Here is an 18,383-nt window from a genome sequence, read left to right as displayed (position 1 = left end):
TAACCGAAAGGTTGGAGTTTCGAGCCCTCCCGGGAGTTGTGTGTTGCTTTTTTCTTTGCGCTGATAGCTTTGAAGATATGTTCTGATGGTGGTGAAAGTGGGGCACGACTGTCTCCGTGGCGCAATTAGCTATCGTGATCGGGTGTTAACCGAAAGGTTGGAGCTTCGAGCCCACTCGGTGGTGGTGCGGCGCTTTTTTTATTTGGGCTGATAGCTTTCAAGATATGTTCTGATGTTGGTGAGTGTGGAGCAGGACTGTTTCCGTGGCGCAATTGGCTAGCGCGATCGGCAGTTTACCGAAAAGTTGGAGGTTCGAGCCCTCCCGGGAGTGGTGTGTTGCTTTTTTCTTTGCGCTGATATCTTTGAAGATATGTTGTGATGGTGGTGAGAGTGGATCACGACTGTCTCCGTGGCGCAATTGGCTAGCGTGATTGGCTGTTAAACGAAAGGTTGGAGGTTCGAGCCCACCCGGTGGTGGCGCGGCGCTTTTTTTTTGGGGGGGGGGCTGATAGCATTGAAGATATGTTCTGATGGTGGTGAGAGTGGGGCAAGACTGTCTCCGGGGCACAATCGGCTAGCGCGATCGGCTGTTAACCGAAAGGTCGGAGTTTCGAGCCCACCCGGTGGTGGTGCGGCACTTTTTTTTTCTTTGGGCTGATAGCTTTGAAGATATGTTCTGATGGTGGTGAGAGTGGAGCAGGACTGTCTACGTTGCGCAATTGGCTAGCGCGATCGGCTGTTAACCGAAAAGTTGGAGTTTCGAGCACATCTGGTGTGGTGCGGGGCTTTTTTTTCTTTGGGCTGATAGCTTTGAAAATATGTTGTGATGGTGGTGAGAGTGAAGCAGGAATGTCTCCGTCGCGCAATTGGCTAGAACGATCGGCTGTTAACCGAATGGTTAGAGTTTCGAGCCCACCCGGTGGTGGTGCGGCGCTTTTTTTTCTTTGGGCTGATAGCTTTGAGGATATGTTCTGATGGTGGTGAGAGTGGAGCAAGACTGTCTCCGTGGCGCAATTGACTAGCGCGATCGGCTGTTAACCGAAAGGTTGGAGTTTCGAGCCCAGCCGGTGGTGGTGCGGCGCTTTTTTTTGGGCTGATAGCTTTGAAGATATATTCTGATGGTGGTGACAGTGGAGCAGGACTGTCTCCGTGGCGCAATTGGCTAGCTCGATCGGCTGTTAACCGATAGATTGGAGTTTCGAGCCCTCCCGGGAGTGGTGTGTTGCTTTTTTCTTTGCGCTGATAGCTTTGAATATATGTTCTGATGGTGGTGAGAGTGGAGCACGACTGTCTCCTTGGCGCAATTGGCTGGCGCGATCGGCTGTTAACCGAAAGGTTGGAGGTTCGAGCCCTCCTGGTGGTGGTGCGGCGCTCTTATTTCTTTGGGCTGATAGCTTTGAAGATATGTTCTGATGGTGGTGAGAGTGGAGCAGGACTGTCTCCGTGGCGCAATTGACTAGCACGATCGGCTGTTAACCGATAGATTGGAGTTTCGAGCCCTCCCGGGAGTTGTGTGTTGCTTTTTTCTTTGCGCTGATAGCTTTGAAGATATGTTCTGATGGTGGTGAAAGTGGGGCACGACTGTCTCCGTGGCGCAATTAGCTATCGTGATCGGGTGTTAACCGAAAGGTTGGAGCTTCGAGCCCACTCGGTGGTGGTGCGGCGCTTTTTTTATTTGGGCTGATAGCTTTCAACATATGTTCTGATGTTGGTGAGTGTGGAGCAGGACTGTTTCCGTGGCGCAATTGGCTAGCGCGATCGGCAGTTTACCGAAAAGTTGGAGGTTCGAGCCCTCCCGGGAGTGGTGTGTTGCTTTTTTCTTTGCGCTGATATCTTTGAAGATATGTTGTGATGGTGGTGAGAGTGGAGCACGACTGTCTCCGTGGCGCAATTGGCTAGCGTGATTGGCTGTTAACCGAAAGGTTGGAGGTTCGAGCCCACCCGGTGGTGGCGCGGCGCTTTTTTTTTGGGGGCTGATAGCATTGAAGATATGTTCTGATGGTGGTGAGAGTGGGGCAAGACTGTCTCCGGGGCACAATCGGCTAGCGCGATCGGCTGTTAACCGAAAGGTTGGAGTTTCGAGCCCACCCGGTGGTGGTGCGGCACTTTTTTTTTCTTTGGGCTGATAGCTTTGAAGATATGTTCTGATGGTGGTGAGAGCGGAGCAGGACTGTCTCCGTTGCGCAATTGGCTAGCGCGATCGGCTGTTAACCGAAAAGTTGGAGTTTCGAGCACATCTGGTGTGGTGCAGGGCTTTTTTTTCTTTGGGCTGATAGCTTTGAAAATATGTTCTCATGGTGGGGGAGTGGAGCAGGACTGTCTTCCTGACGCAATTGGCTAGCGCGATCGGCTGTTAACCGAAAAATTGGAGGTTCGAGCCCACCCGGTGGTGGTGCGGCGCTTTGTTTTTTTCGGGCTGATAGCTTTGAAGATATGTTCTGATGGTGGTGAGAGTGGAGCCGGACTGTCTCTGTGGCGCAATTGGCTAGCGCGATCCGCTGTTAACCGAAAGGTTGGAAGTTCGAGCCCACCCGGTGGTGGTGCGGCGCTTTTTTTTCTTTGGGCTGATAGCTTTGAAGATATGTTCAGATGGTGGTGAGAGTGGAGCAGGACTGTCTCCATGGCGCAATTGGCTAGCGCGATCGGCTGTTATTCGAAAGGTTGGAGTTTCGAGCCTTCCCGGGAGGGGTGTGTTGCTTTTTTCTTTGCGCTGATAGCTCTGAAGAAATGTTTTGACGGTGGTGAGAGTAGAGCAGGACTGTCTCCGTGGCGCAATTGGCTAGCGCGATCAGCTGTTAACCGAATGGTTGGAGTTTCGAGCCCACCCCGTGGTGGTGCGGCGCTTTTTTTTCTTTGGGCTGATAGCTTTGAAGATATGTTCTGATGGTGGTGAAAGTGGAGCAGAACTGTCTCCGTGGCGCAAATGGCTAGCGCGATCGGCTGTTAACCGAAAGGTTGGAGCTTCGAGCCCTCCCGGGAGTGGTGTGTTGCTTTTTTCTTTGCGCTGATAGCTTTGAAGGTATGTTCTGATGGTGGTGAAAGTGGGGCACGACTGTCTCCGTGGCGCAATTGGCTAGCGCGATCGGCTGTTAACCGAAAGGTTTGAGGTTCGAGCCCTCCCGTTGGTTGTGCGGCGCTTTTTTTGGGCTGGTAGATCTGAAGAATTGTTCTGACGGTGGTGAGAGTGGAGCACGACTGTCTCCGTGGCGCCATTGGCTAGCGCGACCGGCTGTTAACCAAAAAGTTGGAGGTTCGAGCCCACCCGGTGGTGGTGCGGCGCTTTTTTTCTTTGGGCTGATAGCTTTGAAGATATGTTCTGGTGGTGGTGAGAGTGGACCAAGACTGTCTCCGTGGCGCAATTGGCTTGCGCGATCGGCTGTTAACCGAAAGGTTGGAGTTTCGAGCCCACCAGGTGGTGGTGCGGCGCTTTTTTTTCTTTGGGCTGATAGCTTTGAAGATATGTTCTGATGGTGGTGAGAGTGGAGCCGGACTGTCTCTGTGGCGCAATTGGCAAGCGCGATCCGCCGTTAACCGAAAGGTTGGAAGTTCGAGCCCACCCGGTGGTGGTGCGGCGCGTTTTTTTCTTTGCGCTGATAGCTTTGAAGATATGTTCTGATGGTGGTGAGAGTGGAGCACGACTCTCTGCGTGGCGCAATTGGCTAGCGCGATCGGCTGGTAATCGAAACGTTGAAGTTTCGAGCGCACCCGGTGGTGGTGCGGCGCGTTTTTTCTTTGGGCTGATAGCTTTGAAGATATGTTCAGATGGTGGTGAGAGTGGAGCAGGACTGTCTCCTTGGCGCAATTGGCTAGCGCGATCGGCTGTTATTCGAAAGGTTGGAATTTCGAGCCTTCCCGGGAGGGGTGTGTTTCTTTTTTCTTTCCGCTGATTGCTCTGAAGAAATGTTTTGACGGTGGTGAGAGTAGAGCAGGACTGTCTCCGTGGCGCAATTGGCTAGCGCGATCGGCTGTTAACCGAATGGTTGGAGTTTCGAGCCCACCCCGTGGTGGTGCGGCGCTTTTTTTTCTTTGGGCTGATAGCTTTGAAGATATGTTCTGATGGTGGTGAGAGTGGAGCAGAACTGTCTCCGTGGCGCAAATGGCTAGCGCGATCGGCTGTTAACCGAAAGGTTGGAGTTTCGAGCCCTCCCGGGAGTGGTGTGTTGCTTTTTTCTTTGCGCTGGTAGCTTTGAAGGTATGTTCTGATGGTGGTGAATGTGGGGCACGACTGTCTCCGTGGCGCAATTGGCTAGCGCGATCGGCTGTTAACCGAAAGGTTTGAGGTTCAAGCCCTCCCGTTGGTTGTGCGGCGCTTTTTTTGGGCTGGTAGATCTGAAGAAATGTTCTGACGGTGGTGAGAGTGGAGCACGACTGTCTCCGTGGCGCCATTGGCTAGCGCGATCGGCTGTTAACCAAGAAGTTGGAGGTTCGAGCCCACCCGGTGGTGGTGCGGCGCTTTTTTTCTTTGGGCTGATGGCTTTGAAGATATGTTCTGGTGGTGGTGAGAGTGGAGCAAGACTGTCTCCGTGGCACAATTGGCTTGCGCGATCGGCTGTTAACCGAAAGGTTGGAGTTTCGAGCCCACCAGGTGGTGGTGCGGCGCTTTTTTTTCTTTGGGCTGATAGCTTTGAAGATATGTTCTGATGGTGGTGAGAGTGGAGCACGACTGGCTCCGTGACGCAATTGGCTAGCGCGATCGGCTGTTAACCGAAAGGTTGAAGGTTCGAGCCCACCCGGTGGTGGTGCGGCGCTTTTTTTTCTTTGGGCTGATAGCTTTCAAGATATGTTCTGATGGTGGTGAGTGTGGAGCAGGACTGTCTCCGTGGCGCAATTGGCTAGCGCGATCGGCAGTTTACCGAAAAGTTGGAGGTTCGAGCCCTCTCGGGAGTGGTGTGTTGGTTTGTTTTGCGCTGATAGCTTTGAAGATATCTTGTGATGGTGGTGAGAGTGGAGCACGACTGTCTCCGTGGCGCAATTGGCTAGCGTGATTGGCTGTTAACCGAAAGGTTGGAGGTTCGAGCCCTCCCGGTGGTGGCGCCGCGCTTTTTTTCTTTGGGCTGATAGCTTTGAAGATATGTTCTGATGGTGGTGAGAGTGGGGCAAGACTGTCTCCGGGGCGCAATCGGCTAATGCGATCGGCTGTTAACCGAAAGGTTGGAGTTTCGAGCCCACCCGGTGGTGGTGCGGCGCTTTTTTTTCTTTGGGCTGATAGCTTTGAAGATATGTTCTGATGGTGGTGAGAGTGAGCAGGACTGTCTCCGTTGCGCAATTGGCTAGCGCGATCGGCTGTTAACCGAAAGGTTGGAGTTTCGAGCACATCTGGTGTGGTGCGGGGTTTTTTTTTCTTTGGGCTGATAGCTTTGAAAATATGTTGTGATGGTGGTGAGAGTGAAGCAGGAATGTCTTCGTGGCGCAATTGGCTAGAGCGATTGGCTGTTAACCGAATGGTTGGAGTTTCGAGCCCACCCGGTGGTGGTGCGGCGCTTTTTTTTCTTTGGGCTGATAGCTCTGAAGAAATGTTCTTATGGTGGTGATAGTGGAGCACGACTGTCTCTGTGGCGCAAATGGCTAGCGCGATCGGCTGTTAACCGAAAGGTTGGAGGTTCGAGCTCACCCGATGGTGGTGCACCGCTTTTTTTTCTTTGGGCTGATAGCTAAAAAGATATGTTCTGATGGTGGTGAGAGTGGAGCAGGACTCTCTCCATGGCGCAATTGGCTAGCGCGATCGGCTGTTAACCGAAACGTTGGAGGTTCGAGCCCTCCCGGGAGTGGAGTGTTGCGTTTTTCTTTGCACTGATAGCTTTGAAGATATGTTCTGATGGCGGTGAGAGTTGAGCGCGACTGTCTCCGTGACGCAATAGGCTAGCGCGATCGGCTGTTAACCGAAAGGTTGGAGGTTCGAGCCCACCCGGTGGTGGTGCGGTGCTTTTTTTTCTTTGGGCTGATAGCTTTGAAGATATGTTCTGATGGTGGAGAGAGTGGAGCAGGACGGTCTCCTTGGCGCAATTGGCTTGCGCGATCGGCTGTTAACTGATAGATTGCAGTTTCGAGCCCTCCCGGGAGTGGTGTGTTGCTTTTTTCTTTGCGCTGATAGCTTTGAAGATATGTTCTGATGGTGGTGAGAGTGGAGCAGGACCCTCTCCATGGCGCAATTGGCTAGCGCGATCGGCTGTTAACCGAAACGTTGGCGCTTCGAGCTCTCCCGGGAGTGAAGTGTTGCTTTTTTATTTGCACTGATAGCTTTGAAGATATGTTCTTATGGTAGTGAGAGTGGAGCAAGACTGTCTACGTGGCGCAAGTGGCTCGCTCGATCGGCTGTTAACCGATAGATTGCAGTTTCGAGCCCTCCCGGGAGTGGTGTGTTGCTTTTTTCTTTGCGCTGATAGCTTTGAAGATATGTTCTGATGGTGGTGAGAGTGGAGCAGGACTCTCTCCATGGCGCACTTGGCTAGCGCGATCGGCTGTTAACCGAAACGTTGGAGGTTCAAGCCCTCCCGGGAGTGGTGTGTTGCTTTTTTCTTTGCGCTGATAGCTTTGAAGATATGTTCTGATGGTGGTGAGAGTGGAGCACCACTGTCTCCGTGACGCAATTGGCTAGCGCGATCGGCTGTTAACCGAAAGGTTGGAGGTTCGAGCCCACCCGGTGGTGGTGCGGCGCTTTTTTTTCTTTGGGCTGATAGCTTTGAAGATATGTTTTGATGCTGGTGAGAGTGGAGCAGGACTGTCTCCTTGGCGCAGTTGGCTAGCGTGATCGGCTGTTAACCAAAACATTGGAGGTTTGAGCCCACCCGGTGGTGGTGCGGCGCTTTTTTTTCTTTGCGCTGATAGCTTTGAAGATATGTTCTGATGGTTGTGAGAGTGGAGCACGACTGTCTCCGTGGCGCAATTGGCTAGCGCGATCGGCTGTTAACCGAAAGCTTGGAGTTTCGAGCCCCCCGGTGGTGGTGTGGCGCTTTTTTTTTCTTTGGGCTGACAGCTTTGAAGATATGTTCTGATGATGGAGAGAGTGGCGCAGGACTGTCTCCGTGGCGCAATTGGCTAGCGCGATTGGCTCTTAACCGATAGATTGGAGTTTCGAGCCCTCCCGGGAGTGGTGTGTTGCTTTTTTCTTTGCGCTGATAGCTTTGAAGATATGTTCTGATGGTGGTGAGAGTGAAGCACGACTGTCTCCGCGGCGCAATAGGCTAGCGCGATCGCCTGTTAACCGAAAGGTTGGAGTTTCGAGACCTCCCGGTGGTGGTGCGGCGCTTTTTTTTCTTTGGTCTGATAGCTTTGAAGATATGTTCTGATGGTGGTGAGAGTGGAGCAGGACTGTCTCCGTGGCGCAATTGGCTAGCGCGATCGGCTGTTAACCGAAAAGTTGGAGTTTCGAGCCAACCCGGTGGTGGTGCGGCGCTTTTTTTTCTTTGCGCTGATAGCTTTGAAGATATGTTCTGATGGTTGTGAGAGTAGAGCACGACTGTCTCCGTGGCGCCATTGGCTAGCGCGATCGGCTGTTAAGCGAAAGCTTGGAGGTTCGAGCCCACCCGGTGGTGGTGCGGCGCTTTTTTTTCTTTGCGCTGATAGCTTTGAAGATATGTTCTCATGGTGGTGAAAGTGGAGCAAGGCTGTCTCCGTGGCGCAATTGACTAGTGCGATCGGCTGTTAACCAAAAGTTTGGAGTTTCGAGCCCTCTTGGAAGTGGTGTGTTGCTTTTTTTTGCGCTGATGGCTTTGAGGATATGTTCTGATGGTGGTGAGTGTGGAGCACGACTGTCTCCGTGGCGCAATTGGATAGCGCGATGGCTGTTAACCGAAAGTTTTCCGTTTCGGGTCACCCGGTGGTGGTGCGGCGCTTTTTTTTCTCTGGGCTGATAGCTTTGAAGATATGTTCTGATGGTGGTGAGTGTGGAGCAGGAATGCCTCGGTGGCGCAAATGGCTAGCGCGATCGGCTGTTAACCGAACGGTTGGAGGTTCGAGCTCACCCGATGGTGGTGCACCGCTTCTTTTTCTTTGGGCTGATAGCTAAAAAGATATGTTCTGATGGTGGTGAGAGTGGAGCAGGACCCTCTCCATGGCGCAATTGGCAAGCGCGATCGGCTGTTAACCGAAACGTTGGCGCTTCGAGCCCTCCCGGGAGTGAAGTGTTGCTTTTTATTTGCACTGATAGCTTTGAAGATATGTTCTTATGGTGGTGAGAGTGGAGCACGACTGTCTCCGTGACGCAATTGGCTAGCGCGATCGGCTGTTAACCGAAAGGTTGGAGGTTCGAGCCCACCCGGTGGTGGTTCGGCGCTTTTTTTTCTTTGGGCTGATAGCTTTGAAGATATGTTCTGATGGTGGTGAGAGTGGAGCAGGACCCTCTCCATGGCGCAATTGGCTAGCGCGATCGGCTGTTAAACGAAACGTTGGCGCTTCGAGCCCTTTCGGGAGTGAAGTGTTGCTTTTTATTTGCACTGATAGCTTTGAAGATATGTTCTTATGGTGGTGAGAGTGTAGCAAGACTGTCTCCGTGGCGCAATTGGCTCGCTCGATCGGCTGTTAACCGATGGATTGCAGTTTCGAGCCCTCGCGGTGGTGGATCGGCGCTTTTTTTTCTTTGGGCTGATAGCTTTGAAGATATGTTCTGATGGTGGGGAGAGTGGAGCAGGACTCCCTCCATGGCGCAATTGGCTAGCGCGATCGGCCGTTAACCGAAACGTTGGAGTTTCGAGCCCTCCCAGGAGTTGTGTGTTGCTTTTTTTTTGCGCTGATAGCTTTGAAGATATGTTCTGATGGTGGTGAGAGTGAAGCACGACTGTCTCCGTGGCGCAATTGGCTAGAGCGATCGGCTGTTCCCCGAATGGTTGGAGTTTCGAGCCCACCTGGTGGTGCTGCGGCGCTTTTTTTTCTTTGGGCTGATAGCTTTGAGGATATGTTCTGATGGTGGTGAGAGTGGAGCAAGACTGTCTCCGTGGCGCAATTGACTAGCGCGATCGGCTGTTAACCGAAAGGTTGGAGTTTCGAGCCCACCCGGTGGTGGTGCGGCGCTTTTTTTTGGGGCTGATAGCTTCGAAGATATGTTCTGATGGTGGTGACAGTGGAGCAGGACTGTCTCCATGGCGCAATTGGCTAGCTCGATCGGCTGTTAACCGATAGATTGGAGTTTCGAGCCCTCCCGGGAGTGGTGTGTTGCTTTTTTCTTTGCGCTGATAGCTTTGAATATATGTTCTGATGGTGGTGAGAGTGGAGCACGACTGTCTCCGTGGCGCAATTGGCTAGCGCGATCGGCTGTTAACCGAAAGGTTGGAGGTTCGAGCCCTCCCGGTGGTGGTGCGGCGCTTTTTTTTCTTTGGGCTGATAGCTTTGAAGATATGTTCTGATGGTGGTGAGAGTGGAGCAGGACTGTTTCCGTGGCGCAATTGGCTAGCGCGATCGGCTGTTAACCGAAAAGTTGGAGTTTTGAGCCAACCCGGTGGGGGTGCAGCGCTTTTTTTTCTTTGCGCTGATAGCTTTGAAGATATGTTCTGATGGTTGTGAGAGTGGAGCACGACTGTCTCCGTGGCGCGATTGGCTAGCGCGATCGGCTGTTAACCGAAAGCTTGGAGGTTCAAGCCCACCCAGTGGTGGTGCAGCGCTTTTTTTCCTTTGCGCTGATAGCTTTGAAGATATGTTCTGATGGTGGTGAAAGTGGAGCAAGACTGTCTCCGTGGCGCAATTGACTAGCGCGATCGGCTGTTAACCAAAAGTTTGGAGTTTCAAGCCCTCTTGGAAGTGGTGTGTTGCTTTTTTCTTTGCGCTGATAGCTTTGAGAATATGTTCTGATGGTGGTGAGTGTGGAGCACGACTGTCTCCGTGGCGCAATTGGCTAGCGCGATCGGCTGTTAACCGAAAGTTTGGAGTTTCTAGTCACCCGATTGTGGTGCGGCGCTTTTTTTTCTCTGGGCTGATAGCTTTGAAGATATGTTCTGATGGTGGTGAGAGAGGAGCAGGACTGCCTCGGTGGCGCAATGGGCTAGCGCTATCGGGTGTTAACCGAAAGGTTGGAGGTTCGAGCCCACACGGTGGTGGTGCGGCGCTTTTTTTTCTTTGGGCTGATAGCTCTGAATAAACGTTCTTACGGTGGTGAGAGTGGAGCACGACTGTCTCCGTGGAGCAAATGGCTAGCGCGATCGGCTGTTAACCGAAAGGTTGGAGCTTCGAGCTCACCCGAAGGCGGTGCACCGCTTTTTTTTCTTTGGGCTGATAGCTAAAAAGATATGTTATGATGGTGGTGAGAGTGGAGCAGGACTCTCTCCGTGGCGCAATTGGCTAGCGCGATCGGCTGTTAACCGAAACGTTGGAGGTTCGAGCCCTCCCGGGAGTGGAGTGTTGCTTTTTTCTTTCAAGTGATAGCTTTGAAGATATGTTCTGATGGTGGTGAGAGTGGAGCACGACTGTTTCCGTGGCGCATTTGGCTAGCGCGATCGGCTGTTAACCGAAAGGTTGGGGTTTCGAGCCCTCCCGGGAGTGGTGTGTTGCTCTTTTCTTTGCGCTGACAGCTTTGAAGATATGTTCTGATGGTGGTGAGTGTGGAGCACGACTGTCTCCGTGGCGCAATTGGCTAGCGCGATCGGCTGTTAACCAAAAGGTTGTAGGTTTGAGCCCACCCGGTGGTGGTGCGGCGCTTTTTTTTCTTTGGGCTGATAGCTTTGAAGATATGTTCTGATGGTGGTGAGAGTGGAGCAGGACTGTCTCCGTGGCGCAATTGGCTAGCGTGATCGGCTGTTAACCGAAAGGTTGGAGTTTCGAGCCCACCCGGTGGTGGTGTGGCGCTTTTTTTTCTTTGGGCTGACAGCTTTGAAGATATGTTCTGATGGTGGTGAGAGTGGCGCAGGACTGTCTCCGTGGCGCAATTGGCTACCGCGATTGGCTTTAACCGATATATTGGAGTTTTGAGCCAACCCGGTGGTGGTGCGGCGCTTTTTTTTCTTTGCGCTGATACATTTGAAGATATGTTCTGATGGTTGTGAGAGTGGAGCACGACTGTCTCCGTGGCGCAATTGGCTAGCGCGATCGGCTAATAACTGAAAGCTTGGAGGTTCGAGCCCACCCGGTGGTGGTGCGGCGCTTTTTTTTCTTTGCGCTGATAGCTTCGAAGATATGTTCTGATGGTGGTGCAAGTGGAGCAAGACTGTCTCCGTGGCGCAATTGACTAGCGCGATCGGCTGTTAACCAAAAGTTTGGAGTTTCGAGCCCTCTTGGAAGTGGTGTGTTGCTTTTTTTTGCGCTGATAGCTTTGAGGATATGTTCTGATGGTGGTGAGTGTGGAGCACGACTGTCTTCCTGGCGCAATTGGCTAGCGCGATCGGCTGTTAACCGAAAAATTGGAGGTTTGAGCCCACCCGGTGGTGGTGCGGCGCTTTGTTTTTTTCGGGCTGATAGCTTTGAAGATATGTTCTGATGGTGGTGAGAGTGGAGCCGGACTGTCTCTGTGGCGCAATTGGCTAGCGCGATCCGCTGTTAACCGAAAGGTTGGAAGTTCGAGCCCTCCCGGGAGTGAAGTCTTGCTTTTTATTTGCACTGATAGCTTTGAAGATATGTTCTTATGGTGGTGAGAGTGGAGCAAGACTGTCTCCGTGGCGCGATTGGCTCGCTCGATCGGCTGTTAACCGATAGATTGCAGTTTCGAGCCCTCCCGGTGGTGGATCGGCGCTTTTTTTTCTTTGGGCTGATAGCTTTGAAGATATGTTCTGATGGTGGTGAGAGTGGAGCAGGACTGTCTCCTTGGCGCAATTGGCTAGCGCGATTGGCTGTTATTCGAAAGGTTGGAGTTTCGAGCCTTCCCGGGAGGGGTGTGTTGCTTTTTTCTTTGCGCTGATAGCTCTGAAGAAATGTTTTGACGGTGGTGAGAGTAGAACATGACTGTCTCCGTGGCGCAATTGGCTAGCGTGATCGGCTGTTAACCGAAATGTTGGAGGTTCGAGCCCACCCGGGAAGGGTGTGTTGCTTTTTTCTTTGCGCTGATAGCTTTGAAGATATGTCCTGATGGTGGTGAGAGTGGAGCAAGACTGTCTCCTGGGCGCAATTGGCTAGCGCGATCGGCTGTTAACCGAAAGGTTGGAGGTTCGAGCCCACCCGGTGGTGGCATGGCGCTTTTTTTTCTTTGGGCTGACAGCTTTGAAGATATGTTCTGATGGTGGTGAGAGTGGAGCAAGACTGTCTCTGTGGCGCAATTGGCAAGCGTGATCGGCTGTTAACCGAAACGTAGGAGTTTCGAGCCCTCCCGGGATTGGTGCGTTGCTTATTTCTTTGCGCTGATAGCTTTGAAGATATGTTCTATATGGTGGTGAGAGCGTAACAGGACTGTCTCCGTGGCGCAATTGGCTAGCGCAATCGGCTGTTAAACGAAAGGTTGGAGGTTCGAGCCCACCCGGTGGTGGTTCGGCGCTTTTTTTTTTCTTTGGGCTTATAGCTTCGAAGATATGTTCTGATGGTGGTGAGAGTGGAGCAGAACTGTCTCTGTGCCGCAATTGGCTAGCGCGATCGGCTGTTAACCGAAAAGCTGGAGGTTCGAGCCCTCCCGGGAGTGGTGTGTTGCCATTTCTTTGCGCTGATAGCTTCGAAGATATGTTCTAATGGTGGTGAGAGTGGAGCACGACTGTCTCGGTGGCGCAATTGGCAAGCGCGATCGGCTCTTAACCGGAAGGTTGGTGGTTCGAGCCCACCCGGTAGTGGTGCGGCGCTTTTTTTTTCTTTGGGCTGATATCTTTTAAGATATGTTCTGATGGTGGTTAGAGTGGAGCAGGACTGTCTCCGTGGCGCAATTGGCTAGCGCGATCGGCTGTTAACCGAAAGGTTGGAGGTTCGAGCCCACCCGGTGGTGGTGCGGCGCTTTTTTTTCTTTGGGCTGATAGCTTTGAAGATATGTTCTGATGGTGGTGAGAGTGGAGCAGTGCTGTCTCCGTGGCGCAATTGGCTAGCGCGATCGGCTGTTAACCGATAGATTGGAGCTTCGAGCCCTCCCGGGAGTGGTATGTTGCTTTTTTTGCGCTGATAGCTTTGAAGATATGTTGTGATGGTGGTGAGAGTGAAGCACGACTGTCTCCGTGGCGCAATTGGCTAGCGCGATCGGCTATTAACCGAAAGGTTGGAGTTTCGAGCCCTCCCAGTGGTGGTGCGGCGCTTTTTTTTCTTTGGGCTGATAGCTTTGAAGATATGTTCTGATGGTGCTGAGAGTGGAGCAGGACTGTCTCCGTTGCGCAATTGGCTAGCCCGATCGGCTGTTAACCAAAAGTTGGAGTTTCGAGCCCACCCGGTGGTGGTGCGGCGCTTTTTTTTCTTTGCGCTGATAGCTTTGAAGATATGTTCTGATGGTTGTGAGAGTGGAGCTCGACTGTCTCCGTGGCGCAATTAGCTAGCGCGATCGGCTGTTAACCGAAAGCTTGGAGCTTCGAGCCCACCCGGTGGTGGGGCGGCGCTTTTTTTTCTTTCCACTGATAGCTTTGAAGTTATGTTCTGATGGTAGTGAAAGTGAAGCGAGACTGTCTCTGTGGCGCAATTGACTAGCGCGATTGGCTGTTAACCAAATGTTTGGAGTTTCGAGCCCTCCGGGAAATGGTGTGTTGCTTTTTTCTTTGCGCTGATAGCTTTGAGGATATGTTCTGATGGTGGTGAGTGTGGAGCACGACTGTCTCCGTGGCGCAATCGGCTAGGGCGATCGGCTGTTAACCGAAAGGTTGGAGTTTCGAGCCCACCCGGTGGTGGTGTGGCGCTTTTTTTCTCTGGACTAATAGCTTTGAAGATATGTTCTGATGGTGGTGAGAGTGGAGCACGACTGTCTCCGTGGCGCAAATGGCTAGCGCGATCGGCTGTTAACCGAACGGTTGGAGGTTCGAGCTCACCCGATGGTGGTGCACTGCTTTTTTTTCTTTGGGCTGATAGCTAAAAAGATATGTTCTGACGGCGGTGAGAGTGGAGCACGACTGTCTCCGTGACGCAATTGGCTAGCGCAATCGGCTGTTAACCGAAAGGTTGGAGGTTCGAGCCCACCCGGTGGTGGTGCGGCGCTTTTTTTTCTTTGGGCTGATAGCTTTGAAGATATGTTCTGATGGTGGTGAGAGTGGAGCAGGACTGTCTTCTTGGCGCAATTGGCTTGCGCGATCGGCTGTTCACTGATAGATTGCAGTTTCGAGCCCTCCCGGGAGTGGTGTGTTGCTTTTTTCTTTGCGCTGATAGCTTTGAAGATATGTTCTGATGGTGGTGAGAGTGGAGCAGGACCCATTCTATGGCGCAATTGGCTAGCGCGATCGGCTGTTAACCGAAACGTTGGCGCTTCGAGCCCTCCCGGGAGTGAAGTCTTGCTTTTTATTTGCACTGATAGCTTTGAAGATATGTTCTTATGGTGGTGAGTGTGGAGCAAGACTGTCTCCGTGGCGTGATTGGCTCGCTCGATCGGCTGTTAACCGATAGATTGCAGTTTCGAGCCCTCCCGGTGGTGGATCGGCGCTTTTTTTTCTTTAGGCTGATAGCTTTGAAGATATGTTCTGATGGTGGTGAGAGTGGAGCAGGACTGTCTCCTTGGCGCAATTGGCTAGCGCAATCGGCTGTTAACCGATACATTGCAGTTTCAAGCCCTCCCGGGAGTGGTGTGTTGCTTTTTTCTTTGCGCTGATAGCTTTGAAGATATGTTCTGATGGTGGTGAGAGTGGAGCAGGACTCCCTCCATGGCGCAATTGGCTAGCGCGATCGGCTGTTAACCGAAACGTTGGAGGTTCGAGCCCTTCCGGGAGTGGTGTGTTGCTTTTTTCTTTGCGCTGATAGCTTTGAAGATATGTTCTGATGGTGGTGAGAGTGTAGCACCACTGTCTCCGTGATGCAATTGGCTAGCGCGATCGGCTGTTAACCGAAAGGTTGGAGGTTCGAGCCCACCCGGTGGTGGTGCGGCGCTTTTTTTTCTTTGGGCTGATAGTTTTGAAGATATGTTCTGGTGGTGGTGAGTGTGAAGCAGGACTGTCTCCGTGGCGCAATTGGCTAGCGCGATCGGCTGTTAACCGAAAGGTTTGAGTTTCGAGCCCAACCGGTGGTGGTGCGGCGCTTTTTTTTCTTTGGGCTGATAGCTTTGAAGATGGTGGAGAGAGTGGAGCAGGACTGCCTCCGTGGCGCAATAAGCTAGCGCGATCAGCTGTTAACCGAAAGGTTGGAGTTTCGAGCCCTCCCGGGAGTTGTGTGTTGCTTTTTTTTGCGCTGATAGCTTTGAAGATATGTTCTGATGGTGGTGAAAGTGGGGCACGACTGTCTCAGTGGCGCAATTAGCTAGCGTGATCGGGTGTTAACCGAAACGTTGGAGCTTCGAGCCCACCCGGTGGTGGTGCGGCGCTTTTTTTTCTCTGGGCTGATAGCTTTGAAGATATGTTCTGATGGTGGTGAGTGTGGAGCAGGAATGCCTCGGTGGCGCAAATGGCTAGCGCGATCGGCTGTTAACCGAACGGTTGGAGGTTCGAGCTCACCCGATGGTGGTGCACCGCTTCTTTTTCTTTGGGCTGATAGCTAAAAAGATATGTTCTGATGGTGGTGAGAGTGGAGCAGGACCCTCTCCATGGCGCAATTGGCAAGCGCGATCGGCTGTTAACCGAAACGTTGGCGCTTCGAGCCCTCCCGGGAGTGAAGTGTTGCTTTTTATTTGCACTGATAGCTTTGAAGATATGTTCTTATGGTGGTGAGAGTGGAGCACGACTGTCTCCGTGACGCAATTGGCTAGCGCGATCGGCTGTTAACCGAAAGGTTGGAGGTTCGAGCCCACCCGGTGGTGGTTCGGCGCTTTTTTTTCTTTGGGCTGATAGCTTTGAAGATATGTTCTGATGGTGGTGAGAGTGGAGCAGGACCCTCTCCATGGCGCAATTGGCTAGCGCGATCGGCTGTTAAACGAAACGTTGGCGCTTCGAGCCCTTTCGGGAGTGAAGTGTTGCTTTTTATTTGCACTGATAGCTTTGAAGATATGTTCTTATGGTGGTGAGAGTGTAGCAAGACTGTCTCCGTGGCGCAATTGGCTCGCTCGATCGGCTGTTAACCGATGGATTGCAGTTTCGAGCCCTCGCGGTGGTGGATCGGCGCTTTTTTTTCTTTGGGCTGATAGCTTTGAAGATATGTTCTGATGGTGGGGAGAGTGGAGCAGGACTCCCTCCATGGCGCAATTGGCTAGCGCGATCGGCCGTTAACCGAAACGTTGGAGTTTCGAGCCCTCCCAGGAGTTGTGTGTTGCTTTTTGTTTTTGCGCTGATAGCTTTGAAGATATGTTCTGATGGTGGTGAGAGTGAAGCACGACTGTCTCCGTGGCGCAATTGGCTAGAGCGATCGGCTGTTCCCCGAATGGTTGGAGTTTCGAGCCCACCTGGTGGTGCTGCGGCGCTTTTTTTTCTTTGGGCTGATAGCTTTGAGGATATGTTCTGATGGTGGTGAGAGTGGAGCAAGACTGTCTCCGTGGCGCAATTGACTAGCGCGATCGGCTGTTAACCGAAAGGTTGGAGTTTCGAGCCCACCCGGTGGTGGTGCGGCGCTTTTTTTTGGGGCTGATAGCTTCGAAGATATGTTCTGATGGTGGTGACAGTGGAGCAGGACTGTCTCCGTGGCGCAATTGGCTAGCTCGATCGGCTGTTAACCGATAGATTGGAGTTTCGAGCCCTCCCGGGAGTGGTGTGTTGCTTTTTTCTTTGCGCTGATAGCTTTGAATATATGTTCTGATGGTGGTGAGAGTGGAGCACGACTGTCTCCGTGGCGCAATTGGCTAGCGCGATCGGCTGTTAACCGAAAGGTTGGAGGTTCGAGCCCTCCCGGTGGTGGTGCGGCGCTTTTTTTTCTTTGGGCTGATAGCTTTGAAGATATGTTCTGATGGTGGTGAGAGTGGAGCAGGACTGTTTCCGTGGCGCAATTGGCTAGCGCGATCGGCTGTTAACCGAAAAGTTGGAGTTTTGAGCCAACCCGGTGGGGGTGCAGCGCTTTTTTTTCTTTGCGCTGATAGCTTTGAAGATATGTTCTGATGGTTGTGAGAGTGGAGCACGACTGTCTCCGTGGCGCGATTGGCTAGCGCGATCGGCTGTTAACCGAAAGCTTGGAGGTTCAAGCCCACCCAGTGGTGGTGCAGCGCTTTTTTTCCTTTGCGCTGATAGCTTTGAAGATATGTTCTGATGGTGGTGAAAGTGGAGCAAGACTGTCTCCGTGGCGCAATTGACTAGCGCGATCGGCTGTTAACCAAAAGTTTGGAGTTTCAAGCCCTCTTGGAAGTGGTGTGTTGCTTTTTTCTTTGCGCTGATAGCTTTGAGAATATGTTCTGATGGTGGTGAGTGTGGAGCACGACTGTCTCCGTGGCGCAATTGGCTAGCGCGATCGGCTGTTAACCGAAAGTTTGGAGTTTCTAGTCACCCGATTGTGGTGCGGCGCTTTTTTTTCTCTGGGCTGATAGCTTTGAAGATATGTTCTGATGGTGGTGAGAGAGGAGCAGGACTGCCTCGGTGGCGCAATGGGCTAGCGCTATCGGGTGTTAACCGAAAGGTTGGAGGTTCGAGCCCACACGGTGGTGGTGCGGCGCTTTTTTTTCTTTGGGCTGATAGCTCTGAATAAACGTTCTTACGGTGGTGAGAGTGGAGCACGACTGTCTCCGTGGAGCAAATGGCTAGCGCGATCGGCTGTTAACCGAAAGGTTGGAGCTTCGAGCTCACCCGAAGGCGGTGCACCGCTTTTTTTTCTTTGGGCTGATAGCTAAAAAGATATGTTATGATGGTGGTGAGAGTGGAGCAGGACTCTCTCCGTGGCGCAATTGGCTAGCGCGATCGGCTGTTAACCGAAACGTTGGAGGTTCGAGCCCTCCCGGGAGTGGAGTGTTGCTTTTTTCTTTCAAGTGATAGCTTTGAAGATATGTTCTGATGGTGGTGAGAGTGGAGCACGACTGTTTCCGTGGCGCATTTGGCTAGCGCGATCGGCTGTTAACCGAAAGGTTGGGGTTTCGAGCCCTCCCGGGAGTGGTGTGTTGCTCTTTTCTTTGCGCTGACAGCTTTGAAGATATGTTCTGATGGTGGTGAGTGTGGAGCACTACTGTCTCCGTGGCGCAATTGGCTAGCGCGATCGGCTGTTAACCAAAAGGTTGTAGGTTTGAGCCCACCCGGTGGTGGTGCGGCGCTTTTTTTTCTTTGGGCTGATGGCTTTGAAGATATGTTCTGATGGTGGTGAGAGTGGAGCAGGACTGTCTCCGTGGCGCAATTGGCTAGCGTGATCGGCTGTTAACCGAAAGGTTGGAGTTTCGAGCCCACCCGGTGGTGGTGTGGCGCTTTTTTTTCTTTGGGCTGACAGCTTTGAAGATATGTTCTGATGGTGGTGAGAGTGGCGCAGGACTGTCTCCGTGGCGCAATTGGCTACCGCGATTGGCTTTAACCGATATATTGGAGTTTTGAGCCAAC

Source organism: Rhipicephalus microplus, unplaced genomic scaffold (assembly GCF_043290135.1).
Source record: "Rhipicephalus microplus isolate Deutch F79 unplaced genomic scaffold, USDA_Rmic scaffold_12, whole genome shotgun sequence".
NCBI classification, from domain to species: Eukaryota; Metazoa; Arthropoda; class Arachnida; order Ixodida; family Ixodidae; genus Rhipicephalus; species Rhipicephalus microplus.
The sequence above is the reverse complement of the archived record's forward strand: the minus strand, read 5'-3'. Positions refer to the sequence as shown.